The sequence below is a fragment of the Carassius gibelio genome, chromosome A5 (assembly GCF_023724105.1).
Source record: "Carassius gibelio isolate Cgi1373 ecotype wild population from Czech Republic chromosome A5, carGib1.2-hapl.c, whole genome shotgun sequence".
In the NCBI taxonomy this organism is placed as follows: domain Eukaryota; kingdom Metazoa; phylum Chordata; class Actinopteri; order Cypriniformes; family Cyprinidae; genus Carassius; species Carassius gibelio.
This window is the reverse complement of record NC_068375.1, coordinates 6650437-6670441: the sequence shown is the minus strand read 5'-3', so window position 1 is coordinate 6670441 and position 20005 is coordinate 6650437. Positions and strand designations below refer to the sequence as shown.

At 41.1% G+C, this 20005-nt stretch overlaps 1 protein-coding gene across 1 annotated transcript in view; it reads left to right on the top strand.

Moving 5' to 3' along the window:
- LOC127990179 (uncharacterized) overlaps nucleotides 1–20005 on the top strand; it is a 163891-nt gene that overhangs the window by 1940 nt on the left and 141946 nt on the right. The gene's annotated exons all lie outside the window — the stretch shown is intronic.

Below are 20005 nucleotides of genomic sequence, written 5' to 3'. Positions count from 1 at the left end.
ATTAAAAGCTCTTGGAGTGTCTCATGTTGTGTCAAGTGCCTATCACTCTGAGTCGCAAGGGGCTTTGGAGAGATGGCATCAAACATTAAAATCGGCACTGCGCAAGTATTGTATAGAGACTGAGAATGAGTGGGACGATGGAGTTCCATTAGTCTTATTTGCTGTGCGTGAGGCCCGACAGGACTCGCTTGGGTTTAGTCCGTCAGAGCTTGTGTTTGGTCATAATGTCCGTGGACCCTTAAATATGTTGAAAGAGGAATTCCTTTGTACAGGTTCATTTGCGAAGACTAATGTCCTTGATTATGTATCACGTACTCGTGAGCGCTTGCGTAACGCGTGTACTGTGGCGAAAGAAGCACTGTCTCTTTCACAAAAGAAAATGAAGAAACGCTTTGATCGAAAGGCAGTTGTGCGTAATTTTCTGCCAGGAGAGAAAGTTTTAGTGCTGCTCCCCATTCCTGGGTCCACACTCTCTGCACGTTTTTCTGGCCCCTATGTGATCAAAAGTAAGTTGAGTGAAACTGATTACATCTTATATACTCCTGAGAGGAGGCGAAAAACTCACTTATGTCACGTCAATATGTTGAAACCATATTTATGTCGTGTTGAACCAAAAGAGAACACCACTGAGGGTTTGGCATGTGAACCAGTGACTGAGTTAACCACTGAGCATGTTTCCTTACTAACTTATACCTTGCCTACCAACACTGAGGATGATGGGTTGAATGTCCCTATGGAAGCTTTACAAGGAGGTTGTTTTGAAAACTCAGAAGTTTTATCTTTGCTTTCCTCTCAGCTCTCCTATTTAATGATCGAACAGCGAGGAGACATAATGAAGCTGATAGAAAGTTTTCAGAGTCTATTCTATGACATTCCTCCTGGTACTAATGTCATCCAGCATGACATCGAGGTCGGCAGTGCATTACCCCTCAAGCAACATGCTTATCGCTGTCCAATAGGTAAACGAGAGGCAATGAAGAACGAAGTGAGATATTTATTGCAGAATGGTTTTGCTGTTCCGAGCAATAGTCCCTGGAGCCGTGCGTTCTGGTACCAAAGGCTGATGGGTCTTTTCGCTTTTGTACCAACTTCAGGAAAGTATATTCTGTCACTGTGGCGATGCTTTTCCGTTACCACGTATTGATGATTGTATTGACAATCTTGGTGGCGCAAAGTATATCACTAAGTTAGACCTGCTGAAAGGCTATTGGCAGGTGCCTCTCACTAAACACGCTTCTGCGGTCTCCGCGTTCGTCATACCTGACGCTTTCCTACAATATACACGAATGGAGTTCGGCCTGCGAAATGCACCGGCAACGTTTCAGCGTTTGATGTCAACTGTCTTAGGTGAGGTTGCAATATAATTGCAATATTTATTTGGATGATTTAGTCATTTATTCATCTACATGGGATGAACACCTGTCGACCTTACATGACGTGTTTCGGCGTTTAGCAGATACTTCCTTAACGCTAAACCTTAAGAAATGTGAAATTGTTAAGGCTTCTGTCACCTATTTAGGGAAGCAGGTGGGGAATGGTCAGGTACGGCCATTGGATGGAAAAGTGGCTGCTGTCCTTAGCTATCCAGTACCTACTACGAGGAGAGAGTTGCGTAGATTTCTGAACATGGTTGGATACTACCGGTGTTTTTGCAAAAAATTCTCAAGTGTAGTTGCCCCCTTAACTCAACTGTGTAGTCCTAAAGTTTGTTTCAGTTGGACTGATGAGTGCCAGCAAGCTTTTCTCTCTGCAAAATCTCTTCTTTGCAGTGCACCTGTGCTGTCTGCCCCAGATATGACTCGCCCGTTCCAGCTTGAGGTGGACGCTAGTGCAGTTGGAATAGGAGCTGTCCTGCTACAGGAGGGTGCTGATGGAATCGGCCACCCAGTGTCATACTTTTCAGCTAAGTTTAACCGTCATCAGTTGAATTACTCCACTATTGAAAAGGAAACTTTAGCTATGTTGTTAGCATTGCAACATTTTGATTTTTATGTGGGGTCCAGCTCTTGTCCAGTCGCCGTTTATACGGATCATAATCCGTTGGTATTTCTGCATAAAATGTATAACCATAATCAACGACTGATGCGTTGGGCTTTGATAATTCAGCCGTATAACTTGGAGATCCATCACAAAAGAGGGTCTGACAATGTGGTGGCCGACGCTTTGTCTCGTGGTTTGGTTTAGGCTTTGGTATGGTTTCATTTAGAATTTGTTTTTCCTTGTCCTTTTAAGGAAGGAAAGAGAAAAGTCAAATTCTTCCTTTAGGGGGAGAAGTGTTACGGCCTAAGCCTTCTGAGTGTTGAATCTGTATTTGTTTGTTAGTGATCTAATTAGTCTTTTCTCTTCTGAGTGTTAGGCTCCGCCCCTGCACACCTGTGTCCTGTTTCTCTGATGGCTCAACTAGAGTATATAAGAGAAGGGTGAACCAGAATGAAGCATGCAGCAGTGAATTCCATTCAGCGGTGAATGTGGTGCGCATCATGATGTTCAGCCTGCGAAGAAAGCTGTGTTCTATTTGATGTTTATTTGGTTTGATCTATTTGTCAGTGTCTGTTAAGTATATTATTTGACTTTGGTATAGTTTAATTGTTATTGTTACATGTGGAGAGTTGAGGTGAATGAGAGACATGAGATTGAGTAATCATTTATTAGTCCAAAAATAAATGGTTAAATTGCTGTTGGCCTCATGTCTCCTCTTATGTTGTGGACCCCTTTCTCAATGAGCATTTTATAACAGGGGTTCGTCGGATGGATGAGACTCACTTGTGGCCGGCAAGCATAGGCCCATTCGAGAGAACTCTCGCCAGACGTCTGAAGGGAGCACACGCATCAGACGGGTAAGCCTCGGCGGACGGGGAGAGTTGGAAAGGAAAACCTGACTGGGAGGTCTCACGCGGCATCCGATGGGGCCTCAAACTCAGAACATTGAACGGGTAAGCCTCGCCAGGCGGGGTTAAAAGATGTGAGAGTAGCTGAACGTTTTTTTTTTTTTGCGAGAGGACGAGACTCGCAGCGTTGGACGGTTAAGCCTCTTCTACCGTCAAATGGAAAGGTAAGTTGCGTGGCCCTTGAGACTGTTACCGACGTCCGAAGGGAGCACAAACATCGAACGGGTAAGCCTCGCCGACCGTAGACTGGAAACGTAAAGCAATTCTGTCCAGGAGGCTCTCGCCAGCGTCCGAAGGGAGCACACACATCGAACGGGTAAGCCTCGCTGACCATAGAAAAGGAAAAGGTAAGGTTGTCTAACCGGGAGGCTCTCGCCAGCGTCCGAAGGGAGCACACGCATCGAACGGAAAAGGTAACGATAGGTGGCCAGGAGGCTCTTGCCAGCGTCCAGCGGGGACTTCCTGTTCCCCAAAAACTGGGTGAGCCTCGCAGGCCGTAGGATGGAAAAGGTAAGTTTGTGTGGTCGTTAGGCTGTCGTCAGCGTTTTATGGGAGTTTGCAACTCCCGGCAAGAGACGGGTAAGCCTTGGCAATCGTAGGAAGGAGGGTTTATTTGTGTGTTTGGTACTTGCGGCATCGAACAGCTTGCTTGTTGGTTTGTAAATTAAACCACGTGGTAAGGTCGTGGTTGACTGGCCAGGAGGCTCTCGCCAGCGTCCCATGGGAGCACTAGCATCGAACGGGTGAGCCTCGCTGGCCAAGGATGGAAAAGGTCAGGTTGTCTAGCCGGGAGGCTCGGACCGACATCCGACAGGAGCTTAGCTCCCGGATTGAATGGTTAAGCCTCGCTTGCCAAAGGACGGAAAAGGTAAGGTTGTCTGGCCGGGAAGCTCTCACCTACATTCAATGGGAGCCCTGACTCCATGCATTGGATGGGTAAACCTCTCCGTACGTAAGACAGAATGGCAAAGCAGGTAGCTGGGGGCTTTCACCTACGTCCGAAGGGAATGTGAGCTCCTGTGAATGTGAATGTGAGCAACGAACGGGTAAGCCTTATTGGTGAGGTTGTCTGGCCGGGAGGCTCTCGTCAGCATCCGATGGGAGCTTGAGCTCTTGGCATCGAAGAGAAAAGCCTTGCCGGCAATAGGATTGAAAAAGGTAAGGTTATCTGGCCGGGAGGCTATGGCCGGCATCCGGTGTCTTTTTATTTATTTATTTTTATTTTTATTTTATTTTATAAAATTTGCGACACCAGATGGGTAGTCTCTCCAGCCATCGGAGGGAAAATTTAGATTGTTTTATCTGCCAGGCACCCGTTAGTGTTCGGCAAAAGCGTAACTTGCGGTATTGGATGGGTACATCTTGCCATCGGAGAGAAAATTTGTTTTAGCTGCGATGTACTCGTTGGTGTTCGATAGGTAAGTGTTTTTTTTAGGGGGGGGGGGGTTAATCGGGTAAGCTTCGCTGGTGGTCGGATGGAAAGTCCAAGATTGCTTAAGCGGGAAAGCATATGACAGGATTTTAATACTTGCAATGTCATACGAGTAAGCTTTGCTGATAGTTGAACGGAGAAGGCAAAGGTTGGCTCAACCGGGAGCACTCTTGCAGCGACTGACAGGGAGTTCGATACTAAGGATGATTTGTTTGTCTACGAGGGTAGACGCCGTGAGGCTTACTTGAATAATTGTTTAGCAAATCCAATGAGCTTCTTCCGATAATGAGTCCGAAAAATCTTGGTGCAGTCATAGTATTTGAAATCAAGCGTGCAAAAATAAATTGGATTTCCTGTGCCAGTGTACCCCAAATAGGTGCCATGTATCGGCAATGTGGTCATTGTCAGCACGTGAGATCGATGGTACATATCAACGATGTAATCGTGCATGGGTGGAGTAAGAGAAAGATTCTTTATACTTGTCTGAGCTTACTATTTGCCATTTTGACCATGCAGGTGCACGAAAAGAGCCTATGGAATCACCAATAATCGAAAAATATACTTTCGGACGTACTGATAAACTGGAATTAAGTAAAAAAATACTATATTTAAATACTGCTAGTTCATGTAGTCGGCACTACTGTCATCTCGCTTGTCCTGTGAATTTTTTTTTTTTTTTTTTTTAAATATACGATAGTAGATTCCATTTAAAGTCTGAAAAGAGAAAAAAGTTGTGAATCATCTCCAAGACTGACACTTAATATTTAGTCCTGCACTAAAATGATGACTGAGATGCTTGATAACTATCTTTTAAGCATAGTTTTGAGCCAAGGAATTTTTTTTATACTTGAGTCAATTATTAGCAACATCTTGAGAATAATTCTCAGCCCTGGGCCTATATTCATGGAAATTCTTAGTTATAAGAGTTGCTCCTAGTAACAAAATTCTCTTTGAAAATTAAAGAAAATATAAAGAAATCAATAATTCAGAATGTATCTTAATGTTAGTCTAAATGTTATCTATAAAGCAGTGTACTCCAAAACAGTGACAAAAATGTCGCTCTAGAATCCGAAGCGCCTGCCCCCTGAATTATAAATAGATTCTGAAGCACCGGCTGAGATTGGTCACTTTTTCAAAGTATTTCCTGTACAGTGAATGGCTCCTATTCCACGTTGTTTTACGCGAGCTGCAGTAGCACACATACCTCATTTATAAAGCTTGCGTACGCACAAAACGGGGCTGAAAACATGCATACTCCAGTTCCTGTGCAAAAGGTGGGATTTATAAAGAAAAACTTGACGTGAAAAAATTCGCACCTACACGCAAACTCTGAGTTTAGTTTAAAGACATAAAAGGCTGAACATATGCTGAAAGTACGTAAATTTAATTTCTTTCACTTCCATTCTTAAATGGATGTAGGCCTATCACTCATTATGTGATTAATGTGATAAGGTGTAAATGATTAAATCTGATCGCTGAAAACATAAATAGCCTACTGCCGCAACACTTAAGTGCATTTTGTATGATGGATGCGCTGGCACTGCTGGAAGACTATGCCAATGGCAGACTTCGGAGGGAAAGAGTATTCAGGGACCATGAGGATTTCCTAGCCCATGATGATGAGTGGCTTATAAGCCGCTTTAGATTTCCTAGAGCCATGCTCTTGGATCCTTGTGCTGAACTTGGCCCAGCATTACAAAGACCAACAACACGGAACCGCGCCATCCCGGTACCAACCCAAGTACTTTCAGTTTTAGGATTTTTGGCAACCGGGACATATCAGCGGGAAATAACCGACAGGTAACTAAGTGTACTTTTTTTTTTTTAAGCAAAACCTTATTGATTTTAACATTCCTATTAATTTGTCATAGGTCTGGGATTTCACAGCCATCCCTAAGCTCATTAATGCCTGCAGTTTTGAAAGGGATTATTCAAATGACCAATCAATACATAAAGTTTCCTTACACTGTTGGAGAACAGGCCAATATCAAAAGGCAATTTGCAGCAATGTCCGGTTTCCCCAATGTAATCGGCACAATTGACTACATATGGAGCCCTTATAGCAATATGAGTGCAGATTAATTCATTTATGTGAATCGCATACGTGCATTCAATAAATGTGCAAATTATATGTGACACCAAATTGACACTAAGGAATGTTGTGGCACGATGGCCTGGTTCTACACATGACTCTTTTATTCTAGCGCACAGCAGTGTAGGGAATCGACTTAGGGCAGGTGCCGTTCGCAATGGCTGGCTTCTGGGTAAGTAAATGCATATAATTGTTTTTACATAACAGTTAAAGCCTATTGTACAAATAATCTGTTATACTTTAAAGGTGACAGCGGTTACCCGCTCAGGCGCTGGCTACTCACCCCATTCTCAAACCCTCAGAGCGCACAAGAAGTGCGATTTAATGATACCCACGCTCGTGCGCGCTCAGTAGTTGAGAGAGCCATTGGCCTCAAGTGTAGATGGCGTTGCCTTGATGCTTCGGGCGGTAGACTTTTATATCAACCTAAAAAAATATGCCAGATCATCATGGTGTGCGCTATTTTACACAACATTGCACTGATGAATGGTACCCCAGTTCCTTCAGACCTACCACAACACCAGCATGAAGAGCCTGACCCACACCCCCCTCCCCAACAAGAAGGACATCATCAGGGAGCAAGGCTCTGTCAGGAAGTAATGCACCATTTGTGAAGAACAACAGTGCAAATGTTAATTTTTTAACAAGATCTTTTAATGTAGATGCAATGTCACCCAGCACAACCCTTATTTGCTTAAGCTCATCTGCAATTACAGTAATTGCATTAATGGTGTCTCTCTGTGTCTGCAGAACAGCCTCAGTCAGCACCCGGCCACTTCCAGCCGTGCCATACGGTAGGGACGCACTTGTGCTGGGGACCTCGGGAAACTCCATAGCCCCTGCAGACTCTGCGCTGGGAGTTTCGTCACACTGGGCTCCCACAGACTCTGCAAGAATAAGGACTAAACCAATTGTGTAATTTATTTTGTTTAATTGAGCACACAAGCAATAAAGTTATTTACCTTGTTCCCCTGTGTCCAGCACATCTGTGTCTCCCTCCCTCTCAGACACCATGCCACACACACTGGTTTGGCCGAGAATCAAGGCCATTCGGGTCTCCATTGGGGACAAATCGGGGGTGCCTTTGCCCCCACCAGTCGCACACACACTCTGTCGGTGAGAGTCAAGCAGTTTCTTTTCTCCCACCTTAAGATCGGACCACTTCTTGTTTTACATCTGGAACCGTCCTGTTTGCCGAAGCAACTGCGTTTACCGCAGCAGTGATGTGTTGCCACTCTAAATTGTTTTTATTGGTAATTCAACTGCTGTGGCCACCAAACAGCCTTCCTTTCATCCAACTCACTCATAAAAACCTCTATTTCTGCCTCAGAGAAATTTCGCTTCTTGCCCTTGCTCTCCGTTGCTGCCATGGTTTTGTATTTAAAAAACACAAATTTCCTTGCTCCTTTTAATATGCATGGCCAATGAGGTAATTTGCATTGTCTATATATGGTAGAATGTGGGCGGATAAAGGGCGGTAAATTATTTCTTTTTTTTGTGTTGGCAAATTATCAGGTAGGCTGTGATTTATAAAGTGAAAATTGCGTGCAGGTGTGCTTTTGTACATACATAGATTTTTAGTACGGATCCTACGCACAGTTTTATAAATGAGGCCCCTGATCCGGACGTTGACTCCGGTCCAGAGATGCCATTGCACGGAGCGGATCATATGTGCAAGTCGGCATTTATTAAAAACTTTAACAACTACACAGCCTCAGCATGATTATTGCTTTACTAAGAGTTTCATATTGAATCTGGGAGTAATCTATTAGAATGTGGTTGTCAACAGTGGCTTTACAGAGCTCAATGGCTCTGTTCCGAGCAGATATAAACAAAACTGTGTTGGCTATTTTAAAAAGGGGGCAACTAGTCATTATGTCCAAGAGTTTTTTTTAGCAGTGTAGCAAATGGACAAAACATGAAGAGGGAGAAAAATGTGTTGCACACAATACACGACAGGGAGTTAATAAAATGGGTACTACACATTAGATTGGTTTATGTTTGTGACTGATCTTATTAGAGACACGCTAACATCTCCAACACTGCACAGAAATGCCATAGTGCCAGTGACTTGGGTCTGTCAAAGCCCAATATAGGCAAGTGATCACACAAACAATTACCTTCAATTACCAATAACAGTCTTCAAAAGACTTGTTGCTCTCAGATTGTTCCTGAATTGCTCTTAAGTTAAAACACCTACATATAAATTTTTTAAGCTAAATTAGGAGCTCTCTGAGGGGATTCTTAGAATCTTAAAAAAAAAAAAAACGGGCCCTCTGGTTAGGGTTAGGTTAAACATTTCTAAGGAATTTCTTAGGAATCATAGATTAAGATTCTGAGAGCAACTCTGAGCGAGGAAAAAACAAAAACATTTTCATCTTAGTGAGGAGGAGGGGCTGACCCCATTGCAAGGACTGACACATTCTTTTGAAGACTTTTGAAAATAGAGATTAACTACAAATACCATAGTAAAACTACAGTTACGGTGAGAGAAGAATGGCATATTTTGTAGTTACTGCGCAATGACTACACATGACATGGTAGAGAAACAGCTACTATGGTAAAAATATGTTAAATGTGTGTACTTTTTGCATGTTCACGATCACGTGATCCTACTGTAGGTTGGCTAATTTGATGTGCTGTCATCAGGGGCGGATTGAGGTGGTCAGGCGCCCCTAAGCTGCTCTTTGTGCAAGGCCCCCCCTTAATCATTATGTTTTACTGGAGAAATGTTACTCAGTGCTGTAAAAAAATTTGCTCAAAGTGAGATGTACATAATTAATCATAATGGTTATTAACTACATTCATCTTCAGGAATGACTTGCAGCATTATAGCATTAACAGTACAATAAAATGATTTGTTCATCCACAGAGCGGACAGTGTTAATAGTTAATTGTAAACATAGATGCCAACACAAGGAATGCATGGATAGAGAGAGCGCACTGCAGAAAGAGAGAGCGCAAGCGAGCGCTCACACGCAAGACAGTATTTACTCAAACTAAATCACAACCTGTTAAGAACCAAAGATTCTCATCACCTTAATTAAAAGGGGTCAAAGTCTAAAAGCGCATCTAAATAGTTAACAAGTGGTTACTTGCATTGGTTCTGTAGTTGCGGTGTAAAGTGTCCCGGTGCAATGCGTAGATTCCTGTTGAATCGTGTTAGGAGTGAAACCTTCATTTCATCCATGGGTTGACTGCTCCAAAATGAGTCAACAAAGTTGCTGAAAACTGCCAGAAGATTGGCCTAATACACAAAGTATTATAACTAGGCTACTACAATAGTGAAACATACAAACAATACATGTGTAGCAGCATGGCCATAGGCAAACAGACATTATAACACTAGACAAAGGACTACGCCACCCCAAGACTTGCACCCAGGGAAATACTACGCACCCACAGGTGCTAATCAAGGCAATGCAGGTTCGGTTCCAAAAAATAGAGCGAGAGACATGGGTACCAAAATACAGAGCTTTATTAATCCAAATAAAAAAAATAAAAAAATAAATATAAAACGAGCACTGACACACTTAATGTTTGGTTACTTGTTGCGGATCACACAAAAAGAGCAAAGATTTACAGGGCTGTGGTCAGCTGGAATCAACTCCTAAAGAATCACAAAATGCAATTATCACACACTATCGGTGCACCCATTCACATACACACACGATACCCAGTGAGATTTTGGTTGGTGATCGACACGCCACAACACTGCACACGGTGACAAGATAGCACCACCACTGCACACATGTGGAGATCTGCCTCCCTGCCCTTTTTGGGGTTTGACCCACAGCACCTGTAAATGAACAAACCAGATCCAAAAAAAAACTAAGGAAAATAATTTACAATTCCAAACAAACATTCACAAGAGAATAAAGTTAAACTAAAACAAAAACAATTAAATACACACTGGGCTCAAAAGAAATGAACAATCAAATAATAAATCTGAATAATTCAAATCATCCGGCCTTCCACATGGAGTACAAAGAAAGAAAAAAAAAAAAAAAAAAAAAAAAAAAAAAAAAAGCACAAACAAGCTAGGAACAAGACAGCAACACTTCTTAATACTGATGTTCGGAGTCCTGCACCACAGCAGGAACTCTCCAACGCACGAGCACCTCGCAATGTTAAATGGACAGGGCCAGCACTGAACCTGAACCAAAAGTTGTTAATAAAAACTAGGAAAATGCAGCCAAATGTCACACCGAAGCAAAGTCATGAACGATGTACACGATGGTGTGGGCGCCAGGAGCGGGAAGCAACGAACTGCTGCAATGAAAAACAACCAACTAGTTCCCACAGTATGATTAAACTTTGTACTATAAACTTTATAAACGTACCCAAGTAATCAGTCTGACCAAACACCGGTTGCAACATTAACCAGTCGACTTCATGCGGCTAAAAGTGATACAAAACACTAACATTAGCACAACAAGAGTAAAAAAGATGCCATAAGTCACATTACTCTAATGCTTACCCTTTGGATAGATGCACAAAAATAACCCTAAGTGAGCTGTGACCAAGTTAGCCACACTGCTAACCACAATGTAAACACTGGTACCAGAAAGGGGCGGGGCACCTAAGAGCAACACATCCTTGTGACACAACTCCACCTTTTATATGCTCACCCCTAACCACTGATAGGCCAACAATCCTAACAATCAATATAGGAGGATCTAGCCATCCTGCCACACATGCATATACTAGATATATTTGTAACTGATTAATTATAGTCTAAATAAAGAAAATGTGTGTGTGTGTGTGGCTAGTCAGCAGTGTTAATTTTGACAGGCATTATTAATTAAGTCTTAGTCTTGAGTAGGGTTGGGATAAGCGATTATTTTTTAAACGATTAATCTAGCGATTATTTTTTCCGATGCATCGATTAATCTAACGATTAATTTTTACAGACCGATTCGATTTCGATTATCTCCCCATTAATTGACTACTAACAATTTATACATGTTGATTTACATATCTGAATGAAAAAAACATGAATTCCTTAACATTGCAATATATGTTTATTGCTCTTAAAATTACAAAATAAAAGACTGACTAAGAATGCATTACTTTGCACTTGTATAGAGATAGCATTCAATAAAACCTTGATTCCATAAAAAAGCACATAGCTTACTTAAACAAGTTTACTGAACACATAGGGCCTAGCTTACTGAAAAAAAGTTCTTTCAGATGAAAATAACAACAACTTGATGTCTAGCATTCAATAAAAAAGGTCACCCAAAATACTTGTTTAGAGCAATTGAAAGAATACAGTAACCAATGTAAACTTGAGGGCTTTAAGCTAATACAGAGAGTGCTTTTCCAAAAAAAAAAAAAAAAAATTAACAGTGGGAGCCAGTAGCCTGTCATGGAGAAGAAAAAATCTCAGAATGCTCCACGTGAAACTTTGGCTTTCCACCCTTTTTCTATCGTGTCTAATGATTTTGGTTAATATGCACGAGGGAGAGAGAGAGAGAGAGAGAGCAAGACAGCGCTCGTGTAGTTTGAAGACTGTGAGTGTGCGCGCTCAGCCGGGGCTCTCTCTCGTACACGCCCTGCTGTCAAGCGCAGCAGTCATTCTATTCTAAATAAGGCTTTGACAGCCGCCAAAAAAAAGATCAATGCAGAAAAACCCCTGGATTGGTTATAAAACGTTGGACAGAATGTTTATCCGGCCATCGCGTATATTCAGCACACATAAGGTAAACGTTTTGCAAGCGTTTCTTAGAGAAATACAAACAGGCCAACGAATCGAGGCGCATATTTTGCGTCAACATATTTTCATTGATGACCTCGACGCGTTGTCCCAGCCCTAGTCTTGAGAAAAAAATGCTTAATAGTCTTAGTCACATTTTAGTAATTTGAGTCTTTTCATAGTTTTAGTCGACCAAAAAAAGTCAACTTTTAGTCAATAGTTTCAGGAGGTTCTGGCAGCAGACTTGCACTTGCTGTCACGGTGTCTGGTCTGTGTTTCCCCGGGTGTCCACTAGTGGTCTCACTTCCCCATAGGCACCTCACCTCAGGCACTTCATTTTCCCACAAAGCCTTGTCCCTTCATCAGGGTAATTGCACACCTGTTAATTGAACTCAGGTGTCTTCACTTTCATGGTCATTATCCTGTCTATATAAACCGGTCTGTTTTCTGCCTGTTTCATTGAGTCCTTACTTTCTGTCACCTGGTTTCCCCGCGTTCCTTGTATTTCAAGTTCCTGTTCCCGTTTGTTTTTTGGACTGATATATGGTTATGACCCCCTGCTTGTTTCATTCTGATTTTGGATTACCCAATAAACTCACACTGCTCTTGGATCTCTCGTCTCCTGTGTACCGATCGTTACACTTGCACTCTCAGACTTGCATTCTCAGACTTGCACTCTCAGACACTTGCACTTCCACTAGTGACATCACTCGCAGTCTTTAGTTCTTATTTTGTTGAATTTTTTATTACTTTTTGTTTGAATTTGCCAACATTTTATATCAGCAGCCAGGTGGCAAAGACAAGAAAAAAGAAACTAAATTACAATGTCACTTGCAATCTTTACTTGCACTCTCTGTTACCTGCGACACTTGCAATCGACACAAATCGTGCATGTTGCCAATGGAGACAAGAAGCTGTGGTGGTGATTAAATGATAAAACCTAATTTAGTACTATAACGTACAGGGTCCTGCAAGAAAAAGACAAGACCTGCAAATCAGTGGCTAGAACACCATAATATGAACGCTTGCGCAAAGTTTCTCGCTAAACGTTTTACTTCCGTAGAAAAACATAAACACTTAACATGGCTTAATGTATTAAGATGCTATAAAAAATATAAAATTAAATATACAGTTCATTATTTTAATGAATATGTATATAGTATTCTCCTCACATACCACAAAATGTGGCATAATGGACTAAGATGATAAAGGCCAATTTTAATATGCTTCTCTACATTATTAAAATACATAACTAATATGTACAGGCAAGCAGGTGAGCCCAGAATAAACGCAACATGCAAAGTTTTGCGTTAAGCATTTTTCCATATAGAATAAACTGTCTAAAACTCGTTTACATCACTGTCTTTGTCCATTAAGCTACATTATGTGTTTTACTTATAATTATTTTCTATAGGAAGAAAACGTTCATTTGTTCAATTTAACACACTGCATTCTGTACTCGTCTGCTTGCCTGTATGGAGTTGATCCTTTTGAAATCACTTAATGCATTTCATAATGCACGTTCATATTTGCTGGTCTGTATATAGGTTGAGTCAACAACAAGACATATAAGCTAGGCTTACTGAATTGTCTTTATCATCTTAGTCTGTTATTAGGCCACACTAAGTGTTTTGCTGTATGGGAGGACAAAGTTTGCACATTGTGTTCATAGCCATCTGCTTGCCTTGTAGTACATTAAATAATAGGCTAACTATATATTGAATTTGGTCTTTTAATTGAACTTAATGTATCTTAATACATTATGCCATATTACGGTTTTTTGTTTTTTTCTACAGGAGGAAAACGCTTAACGAAAGACTTTGTGCATTGCGTTCATATTCTGCTTTTCTGTAGCCACGGATTTGCCGGTCTTGTCTTTTTATTGCAGGACCCTGTACATTATAGTAGTAGGCCTACTAATTTAGTTTTAATCTATTAATCACCACAACAGAATCTTGTCTCCATTGGCAACATACATGATTTGTGTCAATTGCAAGTCACAGCCACAGTGGAAACAGGGAAACGTGAAATGTGGGGTGTATCCGGTATTGAGCGGGTAATAGGAGGCGGTAACTAACTGGGTTTGTCGCTTCATTGGAAAAGGTCCTATATACTTAGGGCTTCATTTTTTGCAGGGTTGTCTTAATCGGATGTCCCAAGTTGAGAGCCAAACCAGTTGTCCAGGTTGGTATGTGGGATTTTGCCTTCGGTGAATATCGGCAGATCATTGGTGATGATTTACGGCCTGCTGGAGGTGGTGGTGTGCCTGGTTCCATACCCTCTCACTGTTCTGGAACCACAGATGGCTCACCGGACCAGGGGAACAAAGAAGGTTAATAGCCTAAAACACATTGGAAAGGGGTCAGGTTGGTGGATGACTGTCGGAGTGAATTTTGTGCATATTCTGCCCAGATTTAGTAATGGTTCCAGAGGTTTTGGTTTTGATGGCAAAAGGTTTGAAGGAAGCAACTGACATCTTGAATTTTGTGTTCTGTCTGCCCATTGGTTTGGGGGTGATAGCCGGAAGTGAGACTTGCCGTACCCGTGAGATAAACTGGGGTCCTCGATCCGACACGATATCCACCGGAATTACAAAGTTCTGAAACCCATGCTCAAATAGGAGCTCTGTGGTCTCGAAGGCTTTGGGCAGAGCTCTCAAAGGAATAAATCAGCAGGCTTTAGAAAATCTGTCTATGGCTACTAGGATACAAGTTTTACCATCAGAAATGGGAAGGTCTGTGAAGAAATCTACCCTGATGTGGGACCAAGGGCGATGTGGAACCAGCAAGGGGATTTATTTCCCGGTGGGTAGTTGTCGCAGGACTTTTGTCATGGCACAAAGGGCACACCCCCGGATGAATTCCTGGACATCCTCTTGCAATCCTGGCCACCAGTATTTGCACTTTAATGAAGCAAGAATTTTATCTACTGTGGGATAACCTGTTCCTATGGAGGAGTGTCCATGGAAGATGAGGGGTCTACGATGGTCTTCGTATACATACACCTTCCCAGGTGGGCATGCAGTTGGGATGGGCTGGTGTTGTGCTTGTTCGCAGAGCATTTCATCTAGGTCCCACTGGATGGGATTAACAAATAACCTGGTGGGTAAGATGGGTTCTTGGTTCCTCAGGGATCTCCTCAAGGGCGTGGAGGTGGGGCAGGGTATCAGCTCTTGTATTCTTGGATCTGGAAATGGAATAAGCTAAAGAATAAGGCCCACCTGGCCTGGCAAGGATTTAGTCTTTTGGCCTCCTTCAGATATTGGAGATTCTTGTGATCAGTTAGCACGAGAAACGGTTGTCTGGCCCCATCCAACCAGTTTCTCCACTCTTCAAGTGCAAGCTTTACTGCAAGGAGTTCTCTGTTGCCAATATCATAGTTTCTCTCTGCTGGAGACAATTTATTGGAAAAATAGGCACATGGCATAGGTTTGGCTGCATTCTCTGAATACTGAGACAAGATGGCGCAGACATCAGTTGTGGAGGCATCCACTTTCACGATGAACTTCCTTTCAGGGTCTGGGTGTTGAAATAATGGAGCTGTTGTAAAAGCGGGGGGACAAATGAGGGTCTTTTTTGTTTGCTTGGAAGTAAATTAAAAATAATAATAGTAATAAAAAAAAACAGTCAGGTCCTGACACAAATGGGGCCCCTAGGCGGTATCCTAGGCAAGCCTGTGTGTTAATCCATGCCTGGCTGTCATCACCCTTGCATGAAAGCCATGTCACAACATGATTAAAAAGATTTTTATTTATTTATTTCAAACTTCAACAAGTCTATATACAGCAGAAGCTTATGCTTATGTCAGTGGTAGGCTAGTAGATGTTCTGCTTCAGTGACAGCTATTTTGAATGTATACGCTGCCATTTCAAAACATGACCCCATGTAACGTGATGCAGAAACGCTGAAATATTTAAAATAAGACCATTAACCCTGTGATCTCATTACAAAAAAAAAAAAAAGATTGTTGTCCATAGCTGTTTGAAGGTGGATCTGTACTGCAGTGAGGGGCTACTGTGAACGTGAGTGCGCATAAAGTGAACTGAGCCTCGCTGGTGACATCATTGCCACTGAAGATGTTGCGTGTTATTTGAACGCATCCTCTCTCCACCGAAGTCAATGCGAAGAATTTGTGTATTATATGAACGCAAGATCTGCATTACACACAATTGTAAATGTTAAAGTCTAGGGGTGTCCCCAACTAAGGATTTTTATAGTCGAATCTGAATTTTCGAATCATGCTGATATTCGACTGATAGTCGAATCATATTTTTAGGGGTGGCGCAAATTACATTAACGAGAGTCAAATCAGACATTCAGTTAAACTGAGAAAATTCACAGCGTTTTAGTATAATAGTCTTCTCATTGTAATAGTATGTATATAACAGTCCCAGTCATAGTTATTAATATTCTGCATTGTAGTTTGATCTGCTGTGAGCTGAAGAGATATCACCATAGTACTACAATGAAGCGCTTGACTTAAAACCAAATGCATCTTATAACAGGTAAATAATATATCCACGATATATATTAAAATCACAGCATATTCAGATTGATGAGAAAGTTTTAGTTTGTAATCTAGTAAGATGCTGTGCTGTTTCAATACACTGCAGCGTTTTCATAATGCAAAAAACGAATGTAGATTTTGGTCAAGTTACACCGCTACTTGCCGGAAAAGTAGCTAGATACTGGAAAAGCTACTGAAAACTTCAGTTAAGGTAGTAGCTTCACTGCTTGTAGCTAGCTAATGCTCAACACTGAGGGCTGTGTCCTGCAGAGTTTAGCTCTAACTTGCCTCACCAAAAAGTCAGAAACTGACGATGAAGGCGAAGTTCAGAGAAGCATTGCTCACGATGGACTGTCTGACAAAATTATATAATAACTTAGTCCTAATTTAAGAGGGCCTAAACCTTAGATGGCTTTATTGTAAGCCAATTTTATTAAAGGTAATCTAAACGTGGCCTAATTTACGTGAATGAATAACAATAACATAAAAAGAATTTATTATATACATATTTAATTTTTACATTTTAAATTCACTGCTTAAAGCATATAACTGTGCCCAAACTGCAAAACTGACAAAATCTTGCATCTTTTCTTTTCTTTTCTTTTGGTGGTAAGTTTAAAACTGTGTGGAGTATTTTATTAAGTATTCTTTTTACTGTGTTTTTCAGTCTACTGCTCAGTTAGGGTTTGCAAAAAAAAAAAACAACAAAAAAAAAACATCTTGACAGACATGTTTACTTGTGGTTTTCACCTTCTGGAACAAAAGCAACAGAAGATACAGCATGCAATAGGCGTGAAGATGCAGCGAAATGATTCACAGATAGGATGTGGTAGCCTATGTTACAGCTTGCAGTTTCTACTTACTGAAGGCTTCTTGTTTGCCTGCAGGATGAAGCAGGCTTATTATCAATTGTCAAAAAGTAAAATACAAAACTGATGAGAAAAAGGGTTAGAGGTAAAAAAAAAGAAAAAAAAAAGAATAAACACTGTCAGTAATTTTGATTAAGTTTAATTCGGATAAAAACAAAAACAAAAAAACAAACCTTGATACACATATCTTGGTTTACACACTGTGTGCCATTATATTAGTGGCTGTATTACGCATCTGAACCGAAAGTAAAGTAAAACGAGTGCATATTGAAAAGAAAGAAAAAAAAAACACTCACATGCGCTCTCCCGTGGACACTTCAAGGAACAAGAATTTGCAACAAAAATTGCTCAGTGACCAACTGAATTTTAATATTTAGTACAGCAAAACAGTCATATTAGGTACAGTACCCACATAGGAGAAGATATTCTCGCAACATTTGTGACATGAACAGAACGTTCCCTCATGGTCCTCTGTTGGTCGTATAATAATAGGGTTGCCACATTTTTATACACAAAAATAAGGAACATCTTTTAGTTTGGTTAGTTTAGTTTAGTTTTATTGTCATTGCATATCTCTACACAACGAAATTTAAGATGACATCAATCACTCAGTTAGCAGCTAAAAGAATAAAAAAAAGTGACTATCAACAACAGTCAATAAATAAATATATATGAACATTTAAAAATACACAGTATAATTCAAGTCCAAATTAATTAGAGTTTCTCATTCGGAGATCTTTTCACAGCAGGGGCCACAATGACAACAGGGCCGATGGAGTGCTAGTGGTAATATAAAGCATAATATAAAACAACTCAACAGGCTTCTCTAGTTGTCAAAACTCAGCTGCTGTAACTTAGAGGGGAGGAGTAGGATGAGAAATTGCTAAGTAAAAGCGACGTGACATACAGCCAAGTATGGTGACCCATACTCAGAATTTGTGCTCTGCATTAAACCAATCCAAAGTGCACACACACAGCAGTAACACACACACACCATGAACACACACCTGGAGCAGTAGGCATCATTTATGCTGCGGCAAGCGGGGAGCAGTTGGGGGTCTCAGCCCCCAATGAGGGTATAATAATAATTATAATAATAAAAAGATTGACTAATAGGTTAAGGTTGGTAAACTAATTGTATTGCATTTCATTGCATTTTGTAACTTATTGTATTCCACTGTACACTCCAGAGATAAGGGCAAAAGGGCAAAGCAGCAAGTTAAGATGAATGTCACATATAATTAATAGTGTATTTGATCAATCACAAGTTACCTATAAATAAGTAAGCAATCAACGAGCAGAAAGGTATTCAGCAGAGGGTTTCAACACCATAAAATTAATTCATGTGCCACCAATTATACACAATTTAATTACACAGCAAGCAACCAAATGTACAAAAAAACATGTGGGGGAGATTCACAAAGAGTAGACTGCCGCTGGAGTCAGTGCTTCAAGAACCACTACGCACAGACGTATGCAAGACATGGGTTTCAGCTATCGAATCCTTTTGTCAAGCCACACTTGAAAAACAGACAGCGTCAGAAACGCCTTGCTTAAAAAAGGACTGGACTGCTACTGAGTGGTCCAAAGTTATGTTCTCTGATGAAAGTAAATTTTGAATTTCCTTTGTATATCAGGGTCCCAGAGTCTGGAGGAAGAGAGGAGAGGCACACAGTCCACGTTGCTTGAGGTCCAGTATAAAGTTTCCACAGTCAGGGATGGTTTGCAGTGCCATGTCATCTGCTGGTGTTGGCCCACTGTGTTTTCTGAGGACCAAGGTCAACGCAGCCGTATACCAGGAAGTTTTAGAGCACTTCATGCTTCCTGCTGCTGACCAACTTTATAGAGATGCAGATTTCATTTTCCAACAGGACTTGGCCCCTGCACACAGTGCCAAAGCTTCCAGTACCTGGTTTAAGGACCATGGTCTCCCTGTTCCTAATTGAACAGCAAACTTGCCTGACCTTAACCCCATAGAAAATCTATGGGGTACTGGGAGAGGAAGATGTAATATGCCAAACCCAAGAATTCAGAAGAGCTGAAGGCCATTATCAGAGCAACCTTGGCTTTCATAACACCTGAGCAGTGCCACAGACTGATTGACTCCTTGCCACGCCGCATTGCTGCAGTAATTCAGGCAAAAGGAGCTCAAAATAAGTATTTAGTGCTGTACATGCTCATACTTTTCATTTTTATACTTTTTAGTTAACCAAGATTTCTAAAAATCTTTTCTTTGTATTGATCTTAAGTTATATTCTAATTTTCTGAGATACTGATTTTGTGATTTTCCTTAGTTGTCAGTTATCATCAAAATTAAAAGAAATAAACATTTGAAATATATCAGTCTGTGTGTAATGAATGAATATAATATACAAGTTTCACTTTTTGAATGGAATTAGTGAAATAAATCAAGTTTTTGATGATATTCTAATTATATGACCAGCACCTGTGAATGTGTATTATATGCGAATCCCCCAAGGCGGCGGTGTCTGCTCATGATTCCCGGGGTAGCAGCATCTG